Here is a 10,122-nt window from a genome sequence, read left to right on the forward strand (position 1 = left end):
GAGACCCTGTCTCAAAAAATAAATAAGTAAATAAATAAATAAATAAATAAATAAATAAATAAATAAAACAAATGAAAAATAAACAAACACGTAACCTAGCAATTCCACTCTTAGGAAGGTACCCCCCCCAAGTTAAAACATAAGTCTACACAAAGACTTAAATATAAATGTTCTTAGCAACATCACTCTTAACAGCCCAAAACTGGAAACAACCCAAATGTCATCAACAGGTGAATGAATAAACAACTCATGATATTTCCATAGAATGGAATACTATTCAGCCATAAAATTCTATACAGGAATGAAATACAATAATTGCTACAACCTGGATGAGCCTGAAAAACATGTTAAGTCGAGGGTTTTTGGCCCAGTGGCTCACGCCTGTAATCCCAGCAATTTGGAAGGCCAAGGCTGGACGATCGTTTAAGCCTAGGAGTTTGAGAGCAGCCTGGCAACAAAGTGAGACCCCATCTCTACAAAAAATACAAAAATTAGCCAGGCATGGTGGCATGCATCTGTAGTCCCAACTATTCAGGAGACTGAGGTGGGAGGATCACCTGAGCCTGGGGAGGTCGAGCCTATAGTGAGCCATGATTGCACTGCTGCACTCCAGCCTGGGTGACAGAGTAAGACCCTATCTATTAAAAAAAAAAAAAAAAAGTCAGCTGGGCATGGTGGCTCACGCCTGTAAATCCCAGCACTTTGGGAGGCCAAGGCAGGTGGATCACCTGAGGTAGGGAATTCGAGACCAGCCTGACCAACATGGAGAAACCCCATCTCTACTAAAATACAAAAAAATTAGCTGGGCATGGTGGCAGATGCCTGTAATCCCAGCTACTCGGGATGCTGAGGCAGGAGAATCGCTTGAACCCGGGAGGCAGAGGTTACAGTGAGCCGAGATCATGCCATGGCACTCCAGCCTGGGCAACAAGAGGGAAACTCTGTCTCAAAAAAAAAAAAAAAAGGCAGAATTTTTCAACCTCAGCTCTACTGACATTTTGGGTGAGAGAATTCTTTGTTATGGGGGACTATCCTGCCAATTATAGGATATTTAGCAGTATTATGAGCCTCTACCCACAAGATGCCAGTAGTAGCTTCTCTCAGCTGTGACAAGCAAATGCATCTTCCAATTATTGCCAAGTGTCTTCTGGAGGGCAAAGTTGCCCCAGGTTGAAAACCACTGTGCTAAGCAAAAAGTCAGATGCAAACAATTACGTACTGCATGATCCCATTTATATGAACTATCCAGGAAAGTTAAATGTGAGTGGAGGCCGGGGCAGTGGCTCACACCTGCAATCCCAGCACTTTGGGAGGCCAAGGCAGGTTGATCACTTGAGGCCAGGAGTTCAAGACCAGCCTGGGCAACATGGTGAAACCCCGTCTCTCCTAAAAACACAAAAATTAGCCAAGCGTGGTGATGCGCACCTGTAATCCCAGCTACTTGGGAGGCTGAGGCACGAGAATTGCTTGAATCCGGAAGGTGGAGGTTGCAGTGAGCCAAGATCACGCCACTGTACTCCAGCCTGGGCGACAGAGCGAGATTCAGTCTCAAAAACAAAACAACTACAACAAAAAAATGTGAGTGGAAACAGAGATCGTTTGCAGATTAACTCATGGGAATTTGGGGGAGTGATAGAAATGTTCTAAAACAGGATTTATCTAAAACTGATGTGGCAACTTTAGATACATTTACAAAAATAGTCATTGAGTTTTACACTTACAATGGGTGAATTTTATGCTAATGTAAATTACACCTCAATAGAGCTGTAAAAAAAAAATTACATGCGTGATTAGTACCATGCAGGGAAGGTGAGAGAGTTTCCACAGGTTGTAAAGTGTTGTGTGTTCCTGTCTGAGAAGGGGTAGCCATTGAGCTAAGACCTAAAAATGAGAAATTGTTAATCCAGGGAGAAATTGTTCATGGGGGGTTGGTTTCTGACATAAAGGAACATTATACGTTAGTGTCTGAGAGCAGGAGGGGTTTGAGATAGGCTGTTTTTTGTTTGTTTTGTTTTTGAGACAGAGCCTCTCTCTGTTGCCCAGGCTGGAGTGCACTGGTGCAATCTCAGCTCACTGCAACCTACGCCTCTCGGGTTCAAGCAATTCTCCTGCCTCAGCCTACCAGGTAGCTGGGATTACAGGTGCCCGCCATCATGCGCTGCTAATTTTTGTATTTTTAGTAGAGACGGGGTTTCACCATGTTGGCCAGGCTTGGTCTCGAACTCTTGACCTCAGATGATCCACCCACCTCGGCCTCCCAAAGTGCTGGGATTATAGGCGTGAGCCACCGTGCCTGACCCTGTTTCATTTATTTTTAACACTAGTCCCCGTCGGCAAATTGATTTCACTGCCCAATAAAGGGTTGCAACCCTAAGATATTATTATTATTATTATTATTTTTTTTTTTTTTTTTTTTTTTTTTTTGAGGCGGAGTCTCGCTCTGTCGCCCGGACTGGAGTGCAGTGGCCGGATCTCAGCTCACTGCAAGCTCCGCCTCCCGGGTTTACGCCATTCTCCTGCCTCAGCCTCCCGAGTAGCTGGGACTACAGGCGCCCGCCACCTCGCCCGGCTAGTTTTTGTATTTTTAGTAGAGACGGGGTTTCACTGTGTTAGCCAGGATGGTCTCGATCTCCTGACCTCGTGATCCGCCCGTCTCGGCCTCCCAAAGTGCTGGGATTACAGGCTTGAGCCACCGCGCCCGGCCAAGATATTATTTTTTAAGCAGTTTTAGATGCACAGCAAAATTGACAGAAAGGTAGAGAGAGTTCCCATATACTCCCTATTCCCATATGAACAGCCTGCACCACCATCAACCTCCCCTACCAGAGAGGTGCATTTGTTACAGCTGATGAACCTATATTGACACATCAGCAGCAGCATCCAAATTCCATAGTTTACATAAGGGATAAGGGTTCACCCTTGGTGTTGTACATTCTGTGAATTTGGATAAATGTATAATGATGGTATCCATCATTGTAGTAAGGTACATAGTATTTTCACTTCCCTAAAAATCCTCCCTATTCTGCCTATTCATCCCTCCCTTCCCCCAGCCCTTAGACAACACTGATCTTTTTACTATCTCCATAGTTTTGCCTTTGCCAGAATGTCATATAGTTAGAGTGATACCATATGCAGCTTCTTCAGATTGGCTTCTTTCACTTAGTGATATGCATTTAAGTTTCTTCCACGTCTTTTCATGGCTTGACAGCTCATTTCTTTTTAACGCTGAATAATCCTGTATTCCATTGTCTGGATGCACTACTGTTTATTTAGCTATTCAGCTCCTGAAGGACATCTTGGTTGCTCCCAAATTTTGGCAGTTGTGAATGAAGCTGCTATAAATATCCATAAGCTTTTTTTGTGTGCAGGTTTTTGTGTGGACATGCATTTTCAACTCCTTTGGGTAAACACCAAGGAGTGTGATTACTGGATCGTACAGTAAGAGCAGGTTTAAATTTGTAAGAAAACAACTGTCTTCCAAAGTGGCTGCTCCATGTTGCATTCCCACCAACAATGACAGAGTTTTCTGCTTCACATCCTCACCAGCATTTGGAGTTGTCGGTGTTCTAGATTTTGGCCATTCTAATAGGTGTGTAGTAGTTAAATATTTTTTTCAAGTTGGAGAAGTTGATGGTAGAATAATCTAAATTCACTGCTAGGAAATCCTTCTGTCTGAAACTGCCAAAGTGATACTGTCTACAGTTAGATATAACTAGTCATTTCTAAAGTGACACTGTAACCAAAAGAGGAATTAAAATTCCTGATGAACTGATTGACAAGGAGGGGAGACTGGACAATAGGGAGTGATTTAAGGGGAACTTGGTCTTCTTCAGTCACTAACAGGAGAACATGAATAATACAGAAACCAGCAAAATTAAAAACGAAATAGTAAAAAGGAGTAAAAACTGCTTCTGTTTTGGCTCTTTATAAAGCCTTTGACACAAAAACATATACCATATTATTTTGTTGAAAGGTACATCTATTTTAAGCAATATTAAAGTGTTGATATTAACATATAATTTTTGAAGTAGTACTAAAAGTCATAAAAGCTTAACACTTTTGAGCGAGGATTTCATTTCATTCCCACAACAGTGCTGTGTCCCCATTTCACAGGTAGAACACCAAAGCTTAGAGAGGTTCATCGACTTACCCAAAGCCACACAGCCAGGAAGTGGTGAGACACTGGAATTGCATTCCAAATGTGTTTTTAGTTTCCACTTCAGTAATGAGGAAATGAAACCCCAGAAGATCAAGAGGAGTTACCCAAGGCTATATAGCTTGTGGCCAGTGGAAAGTATTTCATCATAACCAGCAACATAGAAATCTGTCCGGGAGGGGGGCACATTCCCTCCCAACTTGAGTCACTATCCCGTGTCCTCTGTCTCCAAAGCACCAGATAATCCTAGAGCCTACAGCCACCCAGGCAGCATTACAAACAGGGTCCCATCTGTCAATACCTCTAGCTTTCACTGCTGCAGCCCTAGCCTGGGAATCTTTTACACACCAATTATAAACCGTAAAACACAGGTTCTCAAAAAGAACGAGAGAGGAGGATTGGGTAATAGTTCAAAACTAGTCACAGAAAGACAAAAAAAGAAACCACTCAACTATGAAAAAGTAAAAACTTAATTACATTTAAATCTTTTTTTTTTTTTTTTTGAGACGGAGTCTTGCGCTGTCGCCCGGGCTGCTGGAGTGCAGTGGCCGGATCTCAGTTCACTGCAAGCTCCGCCTCCCGGGTTTACACCATTCTCCTGGCTCAGCCTCCCGTGTAGCTGGAACTACAGGTGCCCACCACCTCGCCCAGCTAGTTTTTTGTATTTTTTAGTAGAGACGAGGTTTCACCGTGTTAGCCAGGATGGTCTCGATCTCTTGACCTCGTGATCCGCCCATCTCGGCCTCCCAAAGTGCTGGGATTACAGGCTTGAGCCACATTTAAATATTTTATTTAAAAAATTCCAAGCCCTGAGTAAAGGGATGCAAAACAATTCATAGGCCAATTCTTGGCCTACAGTTTTATCATGAAAATATGACTCTCGGCCGGGCGCAGTGGCTCACGCCTGTAATCCTAGCACTTTGGGAGGCCGAGGCTGGTGGATCATGAGGTCAGGAGATAGAGACCATCCTGGCTGACAGGAGATAGAGACCATCCTGGCTGACATGGTGAAACCCCATCTCTACTAAAAATATAAAAAATTAGCCAGGCGTGGTGGCGGGCACCTGTAGTCCCAGCTACTCGGGAGGCTGAGGCAGGAGAATGGCGTGAACCCGGGAGGCGGAGCTTGCAGTGAGTGGAGATTGGGCCACTGCACTCCAGCCCAGGCGACAGAGCGAGACTCCGTCTCAAAAAAAAAAAAAAGAAAATATGACTCTCTTTTCTGACTCCAATTCAGGACATATATATTTTGCAAAACAACATCATCCTATTATGCCAGCATCTCCCAGTGAGGAGACAGGCCTATTGGTAAATCTGGGTTTGCCATCTCATTTATTCAACAGTGATTTTTTTCTTTTTTTTTTGAGATGGAGTCTCACGCTGTCACCCAGGCTGGAGTGTACAGTGGTGCAATCTCAGCTCACTACAACCCCCATCTCCCCGGTTCAAGTGATTCTCCTGCCTCATCCTCCCAAGTAGGTGGGCTTACAGGCATGTTTTACCACACCTGGCTAATTTTTGTATTTTTAGTAGAGACAGAGTTTCGCCATATTGCCCAGGCTGGTCTCAAACCCCTGACCTCAGGTAATCCACCTGCCTCGGCCTGCCAAAGTGCTGGAATTACAGGTGTGAGCCACCGAGCCCAACCGCAACAGTGATTTCTTTATTGAGCACCTACGGTATAGTAGTTGCTTCAGATAGCAGGTTTCATCATGAATCTATTGCTTCTTTCTAGCCCCTCCCTTTCCCCCGTCTAGATTTGAAAGACTCAGATAAAACATACAGAGTTCGGAAGAAAGCTAGAGGTTTAGAGGGTAGTGAGATCTTTCTGAGGGTAAAAAGAAAATTCCTTTTGAGCCCAGGAGTTCAAGACCAGCCTGGGCAACATAACAAGACCTTGTTTTTTTTTTTTTTTTTTTTTTTTTTGAGACGTAGTCTTACTGTGTCACCCAGGCTGTAGTGCAGTGGTGCGATATTGGCTCACTGCAACCTCCGTCTCCCAGGTTCAAGCAATTCTTCCGCCTTAGCCTCCACAGGTGCCCACCACCACACCCAGCTAATTTTTGTATTTTTAGTAGGGATAGGGTTTCACTATGTTGGCCAGGCTGGTCTCAAACTCCTGACCTCAAGTGATCCACCTGTCTCAGCCTCCCAAAGTGGTGGCATTACAGGCGTGAGCCACTGCCCCCAGCCAGAAGTCAATCTTAAAATCAAGAGACTGGACAGACTACTGCTGATGGGGTGCTGACTCTGTCACTTCCTAGCTGTAAACTAACTAGAATCATCTAACCTCTCTCTCTGTCTCCCTTTCTTCATCTGTGAAATAGAGGTAATAGCACCTACCTCATAGGGTTCTTGCAAGGATTAAAGGAATTAGTTCATATATAGCATTCAGAACAGTGTCTGCTACACAGTAAGTTCTCAAGAACTTACTTAGCTAATGTTAAAATGGTATTCCTTAAAATGAGATCCGGATGAGGATGGAAAAACTACCTATCAGGTATTATGCTTATTACCTGGGTGATGAAATAATCTGTACACCAAACCCCCATGACATGCAATTTCCCTGTATAACAAACCTGCACATGTACCCCAGAACCTAAATTAAGAGTAAATTTAAAAAGAGAGAGAAATCCATCTTCCACACTCCAGTTGTTTTGGTTTTTTGTTTTTTTTTTAAACACCCTCTGACTTTTCCACGTGCCAGTTTGGATTTGTAGGGTAGTTGTAAGTGTTGGGTTTTTTCCTTCTCTCTAGGGGGAAAAACATATAATTTAGTTCAAATCTTTTTTTTCCTCAAAATATTCTACGAGTGAAAGTAATAAAATATCCAACAAGCCTGTTTGAATGAAGATGAGGTATAATTTGCATGATAAAGATATATTTCCATTTATAAAGTTCATCAGCAGAATTAATGACAAATAAAGGGAATATCCAATTAAAGTTTCCCATCCATTAACAATTTGCTTCACTCTCAGGGCAGGAATTTTAAAAGGAGATGCTTAAGTTGGAAATGATTTAAATATTAAGGTTAGTGGCATTAAAAAGGACATGAAATGATCATATTAGGATTCAAGGAAAAGAGATTCTCTAGTCATTTTTGTTGTCAGAGTCAGATGCATTTCCCCTCAATCCTAGTTCCGCGGGCTTTTTCTTGTTCACGAAAATGAGCTGTCAAGAACTGATGGGTGTCATCATAATCAAAGAAAACAAGTTTGCCCTTTAAAGCAAAAGAGGTAATTTGGCTGAAAGCAAATTGGAAACATTTCATATAACGTTGCATTTCCAGTCGCATTCTCTGAAGAATTCAGGCGTTTTGATTTATGCCTGAGAGCTTTGGGGTATAATGGAGAGGACTGCATTCATTAACTACCTTGTTCACATTCATCCTGTGGCCATGGGCAAAGATCCTTCATCCTCGGAGAGGCTGAGAAAGCTCCATGGCTGTCCCTAAAACTTTTTTTTCACTTATGAGATAGGATCTAGGCCTGGCGCAGTGGCTCACACCTGTAATCCCACCACTTTGGGAGACCGAGGTGGGCAGATCACCTGAGGAGTTCAAGACCAGCCTGGTCAACATGGTGAAACACTGTCTCTACTAAAAATACAAAATTAGGCTAGCATGGTGGTGCATGCCTGTAATCCTAGCTACTGGGGAGGCTGAGACAGGAAACTGCTTGCACCTGGGAGGCAGAGATTGCAGTGAGCCAACATCACACCATTGCACGCGAGCCTGGGCGACAAGAGCAAAACTCTGGCTGAAAAAAAAAAAAAAGAGGAGAGGTAGGGTCTTGCTCTGTCACCCAGGCTGGAGTGCAGTGGTGCGATCATGGCTCACTGCAGTCTCAACCTCCCCAGCTCAAGCAGTCCTCCTGCCTCAGCTCCCCAAATAGCGGAGACTACAGGTACCTGCCACTGTGACGGCCTAATTTTTTTTTTTTTTTTTTTTTTAACTTTTTGTAGAAGTCTCATTTTGTTGCCCAGGCTAATCTTGAACTCCTGGGCTCAAGCAATCTTCCCTCCTTGGCCTCCCAAAGTACTGGGATTACAGGTGTGAGCCACCATGCCCAGTCTCCTAAAACTTTGTCTTCAGGAAAAGCCTGAAAGGATCTCATGAGATTCATTAGGGAACAGGAAGTGTGTGTGAACCAAAGTGACTGAAGATAATCCTCAGTCCTCTGCTCCCAAAAGGGCTTCTGGTTGTTTTTTTGTTTGTTTGTTTGTTTTGTTTTTGTTTTAAGAGACAGGGTCTCACTCTGTTGCTCAAGCTGAAGTGCAGTGGCCTGATCATAGCTCACTGCAGCCTCAAACTCCTGTGCTCAAGCAATCCTCCTGCCTCAGTCTCCCAAAGTGTTGGGATTACAGGCGTGAACCATGACACCTGGACTGATTTTGAATCCATTCTGCCTTGCCAAGGAACTAAACATCCTTAGCACCTGATCTGGCCTGCCTTTCTTTTTTGTTCTTAGTCACTTTAGGTGTTTCTTTGATTCCCTGCCATTCTCTTGGTGTGCTCTTTGGTTTGGTGAGTTGAAGATATCTTTTGTGGCTTCAAGTGTCACTTCCTTCTCCTGGGCAACACAGCGAGACCCTATCTCTACAAAAATAAAAATACAATAATTAGCTGGGCATGGTGGCACGTGCCTATAGTACCAGCTACTCGGGAGCATGAGGCAGGAGGACTGTTTGAGCCCAGGAAGTCAAGGTTGCAGTGAGCCATGATCATGCCACTGCACTCCAGCCTGGGTGACAGAGTGAGACCCTGTGTCAAAAAAAAAAAAAAGAGGAAATGGATCATGGGAAGGCCAAGACACCATTGTCCACTGCAGTACGGCAACTAGAACTCATTGAGTTTAAAAGTGAGCTCATTGTTCTCCCCTCCAAACTTCCTCTCCCAATTTCTGCCATAGTTTCTTAAGGGCCCCATCTTTCACTACCAGTCACCCAAACTCAAAACTCTTCCACTCATCAAGTCCTAATGATTCTTTCTTCAAAACATTTCTCACATCTACAGACAATATGAAAATAAAAGTGGCACAGGTAACCTGTAAGTAGTAACTTACAGCTTTCATTGGTGCTTTACTTCTTAGGAGAGGGGGGAAAGACAGACAATAAACAAATAAACAGGTGTATATAGGGATGTCATATGCTGATACTTAACCTGGAGAACAAACAGGATAAGGGGGAAGAGAAGAAGAAGAATCAGGGTGAGGGATGGGGATGTTATGGTGGGTGTCCATCTGAGACATGGTGTTGGTGGGTGGGCAGACATCCTGGGCAGTAGGTGTTCTCTTTTTTTTTTTTTTTTTTATAGAGATGGGGCCTTGCTATGTTTCCCAGGCTGGTCTTGAACTTCTGGGCTCAAACGATCCCCCCACCTCAGCTTCCCAAAGTGCTAGGATTACAGGCGTGAGCCCCTGTGCCTGGCCAAGGCAGCAGGTATTCGTTTGATAGTTGCATGAGAAATCACTAAAGTCCTGGACTTGGGATTTTCGTTTTCCTGTGTTAATGCTATTAGTTATTTATTGAACTTTTACAGCATGCAGGCCCTGTGCTGGAAGCTTCTCATTGATCCTGAGGACTCCTGTTTTACATCTGAGGAAGCCCAAGCTCTGGAAGATTAAATGAGCAGCCCAGAGATCCCCAGCAAGGATTTGAACCCAAGTGGGGCTGTGCAAAGCTAGTACTTTTAGCTATGGTACTATGAAAGCGATATAAATTACTGATCTCTGCCCTAAAGATTTTTCTGAAACAGTTATTTATTTACTTATCTATCTGTCTTTTGAAACAGAGTCTTATTCTGTTGCCCAGGCTGGAGTACAGTGATGCAAACTTGGCTTACTGCAACCTCCGCCTCCTGGGTTCAAGAGATTCTCATGCCTCAGTTTCCCAAGTAACTGGGATTAACCCGAGTAACAGGCACGCACCACCATACCTGGCATTCTCTCGTATTTTCAGTAGAGACG

Source organism: Rhinopithecus roxellana, chromosome 10 (assembly GCF_007565055.1).
Source record: "Rhinopithecus roxellana isolate Shanxi Qingling chromosome 10, ASM756505v1, whole genome shotgun sequence".
Taxonomy (NCBI): Eukaryota; Metazoa; Chordata; class Mammalia; order Primates; family Cercopithecidae; genus Rhinopithecus; species Rhinopithecus roxellana.